General features: G+C 34.3%; 2 pseudogenes; both read left to right on the top strand.

The window, feature by feature from the left end:
- The first annotated feature begins 2,194 nt into the window (after positions 1–2,194).
- On the top strand, positions 2,195–3,176 carry LOC133233025 (olfactory receptor 5W2-like; annotated as a pseudogene).
- A 5,877-nt stretch (positions 3,177–9,053) lies between these two features.
- On the top strand, positions 9,054–9,594 carry LOC133233024 (olfactory receptor 5W2-like; annotated as a pseudogene).
- Positions 9,595–11,757: the final 2,163 nt, after the last annotated feature.

Below are 11,757 nucleotides of genomic sequence, written 5' to 3'. Positions count from 1 at the left end.
CTCAAAGAGATAATGGACATTATGGGAAAGCAATAATAAATTTCTAGATAAGAGGTTAATGAAACTTATATATCTCCAAATACCAAACACAAGATAAACTAAAATCAGTAACATAATTATTTATTATTATGATTATTATTCATTCAGTGGACTAAAAAATTGCACAAGATGAGAGTTGCAAGTTAAGTTTTTTATAATATAAATTTATTTATTTTAATTGGAGGTTAATTACAATATCATATTGGTTTTGCCTTAGATTTTGGGCAATATGAGGACTGCAACATGGGAAATAGCACCCCATAGAATTCTGAGAAACTGTTTGGAGAGATTAGGGGAGAAGATAGTATATATATGATTTTGGAAAGGGAGAGTACAAGCAATTAAACACATATTGTTTTATAGAAAGTTTCTGCTGATCTCATGAAGATTCTGCTAGCCAGGAGAAACAATCTTCATCATGAAGGATGTTAGTGCCTTTCTAGATATGAGGAGATACAAGAATTGGGCTCGTAAAATCAGCTCCTGAGAATATCTAACTATCCAAAGGCCTGTCCTGCCAGTTTTGTCCTGGCCACAGAGTGCTTCATTTCTTCTCTTCACCCTGAACACCTCCAGGAGGTGTTGGAGGTCAGCAGCTGCAGTAGCACATGATTTAATCCTTCTAGAGAGAGACTGCAAGCAATCAAGGCAAGGGCCAATTTGTGGTTGACAATTCATGCACTCACTGTTTCTGAAACTAGGTCAGACACATTTAAGCCAATTATGATTTTTTAGGAAACATAGACATTGTGATTATTTTTTGCATCCAAGTGAATGTGTTCAAGCATCGGGAATGCTTAGTCCTATGTCTAACAGTTTGGTCTCTCTAATACTGGTGTCTCTTCCAAAGTATTTTAAAGAGGTAGAGGGAGTTAAATTTAGTAAATTTACTCCTTGAGATAAGGAGAGCAATGCTTAGAGAAGAGCTTGTAGAAAGTAACTTACCTCATGAATGACATCTAGATTTATGTAAAACTTTCTCAAAGATGTATCCTATAAAATTTTTATTGCTGCATAATAGACAACCTGCCTCTTGAGAAACCTATATGCAAGTCAGGAAGCAGCAGTTAGAACTGGGTATGGAACAACAGACTGGTTCCAAATAGGAAAAGCAGTACATCAAGGCTGTATATTGTCACCCTGCTTATTTAACTTATATGCAGAGTACATCATGAGAAACACTGGGCTGGAAGAAGCACAAGTTGGAATCAAGATTTCCAGGAGAAATATCAATAATCTCAGATATGCAGATGACACCACCCTTATGGCAGAAAGTGAAGAGGAACTAAAAAGCCTCTTGATGGAAGTGAAAGTGGAGAGTGAAAAAGTTGGCTTAAAACTCAACATTCAGAAAACGAAGATCATGGCATCTGGTCCCATCACTTCCTGGCAAATAGATGGGGAAACAGTGGAAACAGTGGCTGACTTAATTTTGGGGGTTCCAAAATCACTGCAGATGGTGATTGAAGCCATGAAATTAAAAGATGCTTACTCCTTGGAAGGAAAGTTATGACCAACCTAGATAGCATATTCAAAAGCAGAGACGTTACTTTGCCAACAAAAGTCCGTCTAGTCAAGGCTATGGTTTTTCCTGTGGTCATGTATGGATGTGAGAGTTGGACTGTGATGAAGGCTGAGTGCTGAAGAATTGATGCTTTTGAACTGTGGTGTTGGAGAAGACTCTTTAGAGTCCCTTGGACTGCAAGGAGATCCAACCAGTCCATTCTGAAGGAGACCAGCCCTGGGATTTCTTTGTAAGGAAAGATGCTAAAGCTAAAACTCCAGTACTTTGGCCACCTCATGCGAAGAGTTGACTCATTGGAAAAGACTGATGCTGGGAGGGATTGGGGGCAGGAGCAGAAGGGGACAACAGAGGATGACATGGCTGGATGACATCACTGACTTGATGGACGTGAGTCTGAGTGAACTCCGGGAGTTGGTGATGGACAGGGAGGCCTGGAGTGCTGTAATTCATGGAGTTCAAAATGGTTGGACACGACTGAGAAACTGAATTGAACTGAATAGAAAACTATCCCTCCTTAAACGTGTATACTCATGATCTGTATAATTTTCTAAGTATAAAAAAGACAATTAAAGAGAGAAACTTTGTTCTGTTTTATATAATTTTGAAGATGTGTAGAAGCGGTATACATCCATGTTTTATTTTCTTGATCATTTTCTCAAAAGTTTACCTAAGGTCAAGAAGAATGGATACAGGAACTGCTCTTCTGTGACTGAATTCACTTTCTTTGTGGTAACACTGAGAACAAAGTGATCCTATTTACCATATTCCTACTTGTTTATCTCATGAGTCTTCTGGCAAATCTTCGAATGATAACTCTGATTAGGATGGATCCCCAGCTGCACACACCCATGTAATTTTGCCTCAGCCCCCTTTCCTTCTGTGACCTCTGCTATTCCACAGCAATCATGCTCAAGATGCTGGTATACCAATTTGCCAAGAACAAGTCAATCTCCTTCAGTGGCTGTACTCTGCAGTTCTTTGTCTTCTGTATCTGTCCATACTCTGAGTCTTTGTTGCTGGCAGTGATGGCCTATGACCAGTACAAGGCCATCAGCAACCCCTTGCTCCATGTGGTCAGCATATCCAGCAGGGTGTGCTCCCTGCTCATGGCTGGGGTTTACCTGGTGGGGATGACAGATGCTCTGATACACACAACATTAGCATTCCACTTATGTTTCTGTGGGTCAAATGAGATTAACCATTTTTTATGTGATTTACCTTCACTTTTTTTCCTTTCTTGCTCAGGTGCACAGGTCAATGAGTCAGTGATATTCATTGGTTTTGGTTTTATTGAACTGAGTACTATTTCAGGAGTCCTTGTCTCTTATTTTTATATCATCCTTTCAGTCTTGATCCACTCTGCTGAAGGGAGATTCAAAACTTTTTCCACCTACACCTTCCACTTTACTGCTGTGGCGATTTTCCAGGGAACTGTGTTCTTTTTGTATTTCAGGCCAAGTTCATCCTAATTTTCTAGATCAAGAAAAAATGACCTCATTGTTTTACACTCTTGTGATTTCCACGTTAAATCCTCTGATATGTAGCCTATGGAACAAGGATGTAAGAGTCCTTAGTAAAATTGAAAGCTAAACTATATTTTAAATATTTGTAATATGCATATGTGAACAAAATCACACACATATAGTAATTGTGTAATTAAAATTATGTGGCATGACACATGAGAAACAATTTTCTCAAGTTCCTAAGTGAATAATTATTTGTATTAAACTCCACTGTTAAGACTGGAGGAGGAAATGGCAACCCACTCCAGTGTTCTTGCCTGGAGAATCCCCAGAGAGAGAGGAGCCTGGTGGGCCACAATCCATGGAGTCTCAAAGAGTCAGACATGACTGAGTGACTAAGCACAGCACCACTGTTAAGAAATAGTGCAGTTTTCTTCAGATTTCATGCTTAGTGTGTGGGCAGGATTTAAATATGGCACTTACTGTTTTTGAAAAACCTTTTCTACTTATGCTAATTTTTGCTTTATTTGTGATTCAAACATTATTTCAGTCTCACTAAAACATTATGCAGTGTCTTAAAGATTTTGTCTTAAAGTAAATCAAAGATTTACTGAGCAATCTTTCAGAATTCAGGGTTTTTTATACTTTATAGTACATCTTATAGATTCTATACTAATCAATTTAAGCTGGTACTAGTATTAAACATTAATGAACTAAGCAGTTTAGCAATAAATGAGCCACAAAATTATAATGGGATAAAAATTTGAGGGCATTTGTGAGACATTATGCCATGTTAGGAAAAGTTCTCATTGTGGAAAAAGCTACAAATTTATAAAATTCTTATTTTATATAAAAGATGTATAGTTTTCTATTCCTACCATATTTTATCAATTCACCGAACTCTTTTGAAACTGTTACTCATAAAAGGCAGCCTAACTGAAAATATTGTCTTAAAATTAAAGTCTAAGACAAACCGGGCCTCAGTGGATTGACAGGTATTATGTAGTAAATAAACATGTAATCTAGTTAATTTGTCTCCATTCAAATGACAGATGTATATTACAGCATCTAATGACTGATTTGACCTACATATTGGTCCATTTTATTGGATCTAATAAATGTGATATGAAAAAAAAGAGAAAAAATAAGCCTATTAAATGGAAGTTAAAAATAGTATTATAGCAGATAACATTTGATTAATAATAGGTTTCCTCATCTAGAATTGGATAACTTAAAGTAGAACTGAGTTTTTTTTAGGAAATTCACAATTCAAATCCAAGTTGTGACAATGGCATGGAAATACACTTATTACATGAAAATTCTTGAAATTTCACAAAAATAGAGAACACTATATCAAAAGACTCTGATGTATTCTAGACTGTCTACTTCAGTCCTCATCACTAACTTACCTTCTTTCCATAGCACATTCTTATTACACATCACCAATGACTGATGGAAAATATATGTAATGTCAGTTGTTACTTCTCATCTTTCATTTCTAATTTTATTGACTTGAGTCTTCTCTTTGCTTCTCTTGATGAGTCTGACTGAATGTTTATCAACTTCATATTATCAAAGAACCAGCTTTTAGTTTCACTGACCTGTGTTATTATTTTCTTTTTTTATAAATGTTATAATAATAAAATATTATATATTTTAAATTAATTTTATTAATTAAATTAAATTAATAAATAATTTAATTATTTATATTTATATTTATTTAATTTATATTATATTTAAATTAAATTTAATTAATTAAATAAATTATTTAATTTATATTTATATATATTTAATTTAAATTAAATTAATTATTTAATTTAATTTAATTTATATTAATATATATAATATATATATAATTTATATAATATAAATTAATAAATTAATTAAATAAAATTTAAATTAAATATATAATAAAATTATATATATATAAAATATAAAAAATTTTATAATAATAAAATATTATTATATTTTTCATTTATTTATGCTCTGGTTTTTATGGTTTTTTTTTCCTCTTTCTTTAGTTTTATTTATTTATTTATTTTTTCTCACTTTCACTTTATTTTTTAAATTTAAATTTATTTTAATTGAAGGCTAATTACTTTACAGTATTGTATTGGTTCTGCCACACATCAACTTTGATTCCTTCTATTAACTTCGGGTTTTGTTTATTCTTTCTCTAATCACTTTAGGTGTAATGTAAGGTTATTTATTTGTGACTTTTCTTGTTTCCTGAGGTAAGACTGTATTGCAATAAGCTTCCTTCTTAGAACTGCTTTTGCTGAATACCTTAGGTTTTGGATTGTCATGTTTTTGTTGTCATTTGTCTCTAGGTATTTTTTGATTTCTTCATTTTCTTCAGTGATTCATTGGTTGTTTAGTCACATATTGTTTTGCCTCCATATGTTTGTGCTTTTTACAGCTTTATCTTATAATGGAGTTCTCATATTGTTGTTGGAAACAGATGCTTGTTATTAATTCAATTTTTAAAAATTTACCAAGGCTTGGCTTGTGATCCATGATATGATCTATTGTGGCAAATGTTCCATGTTTATTTGAGATGAAAGTATATTCTGCTTCTCTCAGATGAAATGTCCTACAAATATCAAATCTAATGTGTCATTTAAGACTTGGTTTACTTATTAATTTTCTGCCTGGGTGATCTGCCTGGGTAGGTATAATTTGAGTGTTAAAGTTCCCCACTATTGTTGTGTTACTGTCTATTTCCCCTTTTATAGATATTAGCACTTGCCTTATATGTTGAAGTGTTCCTGTATTGGGTGCATATATATTTACAATTGTTATGTCTTCTTCATGGATTGATCCCTTGATTATTGTGTAGTGTCTCTTTTAACATTCTTTATTTTAAAGTCTATCTTGTCTGATATGAATATTACTTTTCCAGCTTTCTTTTGATTTTCATTTGCATGGAATATCTTCTTACATCCCCTCATTTTCAGTCTGTTTGTGTCTCTAGGTCTGAAGTGGGTTTCTTTGTATATATCTTCTTGATGAGACTTAATTTGTTCAATTCTTTGTTCAATTTTTATTAGGTTGTTTGTTGTCTTACCGTCTGTGAGGATTCTTCATATACTTTGGCTACAAGTTATTTGTCATATCTATATCTATGTCTATCTATCTATGTATATTTGGTTTTCAAACATTTTTCCTCAAACTTTGAATATATATGCATTTATATAGATATTCAAAAGCTTGCTTCTCTGATATATTTTTGCACACTGTTCCACTTATCTCTTGCTACATAAACTGCATTTCTTAACTAGATAACTTAAGAGAATGACCACTGACCATGAGTGCTCAGTTATGTCTGACTCTTTGCAACCCCATGGATGGTAACCTGCCAGGCTCCTCTGTCCAAGAAATTTTCCAGGCAAGAATACTGGAGTGGGTTGCTATTTCCAACTCCAAGGTATCTTCCCAACCAGGGACCTAACTCACATCCCCTGCTAGACAGTCAGATTCTTTTCTACTGAGCCACCCAGGAAACCCTTGAATATACATGCATTTATATATTCAAAATCTTTTTTCTCTTATTTGTTTTTGCACACTGTTCTAGTTACCTCTCCTTACATAAACTGTATTTCAAAACTAAATAACTTAAGAGAATGACCACTGACTCCTTATTTTGTTCTTTCTCATATTTACTGAGATTGCATGAAATATTCAGTGGAAAGGTGGGCTAGGTTGCAAATTCTTTAATAATTGACACTGGATGAGAATGTCTAGAAAGATGGATTCAAATTCTCCCCTTTCAGTTCATGTAATCTCAGAACGTACCACATTGTAAAATCAGATGTCTAGTTGGAATTTCTACATGGTAATTCATGGCTTTCACATACTGTCTTCTTCAAGACAAGACCCAGAAGTGACTTACCATATTTATGCTATTTTTCTTTGTCAAAACAGATGAACTATGGCAAAAATTCAAGGAAAGATAAATATGCGATACATGAAGTACAGATGAACCTTGAAAATATTTCAGTGAAGACAAGAAGGCTGATGAAAACAATAACCAAAACAAACAAACAAACAAACAAAAAAGTATATTACATAATTCTGTTTAAAAGGAGGCAAAGAATTTGAAAGCACAAAGAATCAGAAAGTAGATTAGTAGTTACCAGAGCTCAGGGAGGAAGGAACGGAAAGTGACAGCTAATAAATATGGATTTCTTATCATAATGATGAAAAAGTTGTGGAAGTAAATACTGGTGATAACCTAAGAACCTTAAAAAATATAGTAAAAACAAAAAACTGTATACATTAGAAGGCTGAATTCTATGATATACACATTGCATTTCAGTAAAAATGAAAATATGAACCAAGTGTGGTAATATCCTTAAATGAGATGTGAAGGAGACTCTAAAACACTATAAACAAATATAAGGAAATGGAAATAATGGAAGGAGGATCTTTTTGAGTTTCAGTAGGTTTACTCTTTAACTAAGAAGGATGAAACCATCTCAGGATAACTGTGAAGCACATAATAATAATAATAATACAAAGTTTCTTTTTACCATAGATCAATTTGATGACAGTAGTAAAGCATGAAAACTCAGTCTGTGCTAAGTGGATTCTGAATTCTCAGGGAGAAATACAGAAGCAAAAATATAATTAATGAAATGTTTGCATAACATCAAAGCAAAGGGGCAGTAGCACAGAGATTTAAGTCCCATTGTACCTGGTAAAATAAGAAGCCATCTGCTTATTGTTAAACTAGCCAAGACCTGCTCATCTCAGGTAGGTCTCCAGTTCCTAACTTAAAGAACATAGAAGAAAATACTTAACATTTTGATGGAAAAAATTGTAAACGAACAATTTTGTGCATGCCTACTCATTAAAATCTGAAATCAATGGCTAGAAATATTTTGATCTCAGAATCAAAAGAATCTGACATTATTAATATCCACAATGCAACTGTTTATTTTATTTTGCTCTTTCTTCATAGGAAATATTAACTTTTTATCATTGGAAAGATGTATACATGAATTTAAACTATGTTTTGTTTTATTAAAACAGAGTAGGTCCACAATAAAAATAAAAACATGTACAAATTCATCTCCATGTGAACCACATGCCATGTTTACTTAGTTCTGTGGGAAAAAAGTTCATTGCTTACATTCATTTCTTATAAACAGTAACATGTAAACACATACACATATATTACAAAGAGAAGTCTATGTCTTTTAGAAACATTATTGTCCCTCATCTTATTTCCAATTTAGTAACTAACAAGCCATTTAAAATCTATAATGATGTGAATTATGCAATAAATTCTGTCATTTTCACTTCCTTTTACTTCTTTTTTTCACTCATTAAGAGATTCATCTTTTGACAACTACCGCTCCACAAAGATGTAATGAGAATTGTGGGAAATCATGGATAAATTTCTAGAAAACCAGGTTAATAATACTTCATTCATGTCTCAGCAAATACTGAATATAACATAAACTAAAACAAGTAATATAATTATTTTTATTACTAGTCATTGATATACTTACTGTTTCTCACTAAGTTCAGTGAACTAAGTCAAATTCTCTGAAACCAATCATACTTTTTTGAGAAACATAAAAATTGTTATCGTTTTTTTGTATCTAAGTGACTATTTTCAGCCTTCATAAATAGTCCTGTGTCTTACAGTCTCTAACACTGGTGTCTCTTCTAGGTTTTTCTCTAGAGGTAAAGAGTTAAATTTCTTCAAATCTACTCCCTGGGATGAAGAAACTAACACTCAGAGAAGAGCTTATAGAATGTAAAAAACCTCATGAATGACATATAGATTTACATCCAATTTCTCAAAGGTCTTACTCAGATACTTTTTTAGTATTACAGAATAGAGGGCCATGCTTCTTTAAAGAGTGGGTACATGACTGGATAGTTTTATAAGTATAAAAAGACACTTACAGGAAAAAATGGTCTTGTGACATTTTGTAGATGCCAAAAAGTGTTACACATGCAAGTATCATTTTCTTGATCATTTTCTCCAAAACTTTGCACAAGAACAAAGAAGAATGGACACAGGGAATTGCTTCTCCTTAACTGAATTCATTTTCTTGGGAATTACTGATAACATTGAGACCAAAGTGATTCTGTTTACCATATTTCTCCTTGTTTATTTCATTAGTCTTCTGGCAAATCTTGGAATGATAACCCTGATCAGAATGGATACCCATCTGCACATACCCATGTACTTTTTCCTCAGTCACCTCTTCTGCAGTGACCTCAGCATTTTCACAGCAGTTGACCCAAAGATGCTGGTAGACCTATTTGCTAAGAACAAATCAATTCTCTTCTGTGGCTGTGCTCTGCAACTTTTGGTGCTCTATACCTTTGCATATTCTGAGTGTCTCCTGCTGGCAGTGATGGCCTATGACTGGTACATGGTCATCAGCAACCCCTTGCTCTATGTGGTCAGCATGTCCAGCAGGGTGTGCTCCCTGCTGGTCTGGGGATTATCTGCTGAATATAGCAGAGACTTTGATATACATGACATTAGCATTCCACTTATGTTTCTGTGGGTCAAATGAGATTAATCACTTTTTCTGTGTGTGATGTTCAGTTCAGTTCAGTTCAGTCACTCAGTCATGTCTGACTCTGCAACCACATCAACTGCAGCACACCAAATCTGTAAATTGACAGAAGAGAATTCAGATGAAACAGAAAATGAGTTATGATCAATATTTAATTTCAGTCCATTAACATTTATGTCATGTTATCTAATTGTGGCTTTATTGCCATTGTCTTAATACCTACTGTTTCACATAAGAACGAAATTCTTATGCTTTAACCTCTTGCTTATTTATCATCTTGTTGAGAATATTTGTTCAATTTTTTTTTATTGCTCAGCTTTTGTTAAGTTTTTTTTTTCACTATTGATGAAAGTTTATGTATTTTATATGCAAGTTCTTTGTCATATAAATGAATGTATATTTTTAAAATATTTTAAATATTTTCTTCATATATTATGGAAATGTTTCTCTCTATTTTCTTTCACACTGCTTCATCCTTGGTGGTGGTGGTTTAGTCACTAAGTTGTGTGACGCTTGGAATCCCATGGACTGTAGCTTGCCAGGCTCCTCTATCTATGGGATTTTCCAAGCAAGAGTACTGGAGTGGGTTGCCATTTTCTTCTCCAGGGAATCTTCCTGACCCAGGAATCAAACACAAGCCTCCTGCATTGCAAGCATATTCTTTACCAACTGAGCTACAAGGGCAACCCTCCTTATGCTAGATTAATTAAATGACTATACTGATGTATACAACCTCAGTTTGTGCTAAATTTATCCCTGAATTCATGAGGCAATACACAAAAGCAGAAACATAATTAATGACATGTTTGCACAACACCAGCACTCAAAAGCAGTGGCCCATGTATCTAAGTCCCAATGTACCAGTTCTATGAAGATCTACAAGACCTTTTAGAACTAACACCCAAAAAAGATGTCCTTTTCATTATAGGGGACTGGAATGCAAGAGTAGGAAGTCAAGAAACACCTGGAGTAACAGGCAAATTTGGACTTGGAATACAGAATGAAGCAGGGCAAAGAATAATAGAGTTTTGCCCAGAAAATGCACTGGTCATAACAAACACCCTCTTCCAACAACACAAGAGAAGACTCTATACATGGACATCACCAGATGGTCAACACCGAAATAAGACTGATTATATTCTTTACAGCCAAAGATGGAGAAGCTCTATACAGTCAGCAAAAAAAAAGACCAGGAGCTGACTGTGGCTCAGACCATGAACTCCTTATTGCCAAATTCAGACTTAAATTGAAGAAAGTAGGGAAAACCACTAGACCATTCAGGTATGACCTAAATCAAATCCCTTATGATTATACAGTGGAAGTGAGAAATAGATTTAAGGACCTAGATCTGATAGGTAGAGTGCCTGATGAACTATGGAATGAGGTTCGTGACATTGTACAGGAGACAGGGATCAAGACCATCCCCATGGAAAAGAAATGCAAAAAAGCAAAATGGCTGTCTGGGGAGGCCTTACAAATAGCTGTGAAAAGAAGAGAAGCAAAAAACAAAGGAGAAAAGGAAAGATATAAACATCTGAATGCAGAGTTCCAGAGAATAGCAAGAAGAGATAAGAAAGCCTTCTTCAGCAATCAATGCAAATAAATAGAGGAAAACAACAGAATGGGAAAGACTAGGGATCTCTTCAAGAAAATCAGAGATACCAAAGGAATATTTCATGCAAAGATGGGCTCGATAAAGGATAGAAATGGTATGGACCTAACAGAAGCAGAAGATATTAAGAAGAGATAGCAAGAATACACAGAAGAACTGCACAAAAAAGATCTTCACAACCCAGATAATCACGATGGTGTGATCACTGACCTAGAGCCAGACATCCTGGAATGTGAAGTCAAGTGGGCCTTAGAAAGTATCACTATGAACAAAGCTAGTGGAGGTGATGGAATTCCAGTTGAGCTATTCCAAATCCTGAAAGATGATGCTGTGAAAGTGCTGTACTCAATATGCTAGCAAATTTGGAAAACTCAGCAGTGGCTACAGAACTGGAGAAGGGCAGTTTTCATTCCAATCCCAAAGAAAGGCAATGCCAAAGAATGCTCAAATGACCGCACAATTGCACTCATCTCAGACGCTAGTAAAGTAATGCTCAAAATTCTCCAAGCCAGGCTTCAGCAATATGTGAACCGTGAATTTCCTGATGTTCAAGCTGATTTTAGAAAAGGCAGA

This window comes from Bos javanicus, chromosome 19 (assembly GCF_032452875.1).
Source record: "Bos javanicus breed banteng chromosome 19, ARS-OSU_banteng_1.0, whole genome shotgun sequence".
NCBI lineage: Eukaryota > Metazoa > Chordata > Mammalia > Artiodactyla > Bovidae > Bos > Bos javanicus.
Note: the sequence above shows the minus strand (reverse complement) of the source record. Positions and strands in the feature narration are given on the sequence as shown.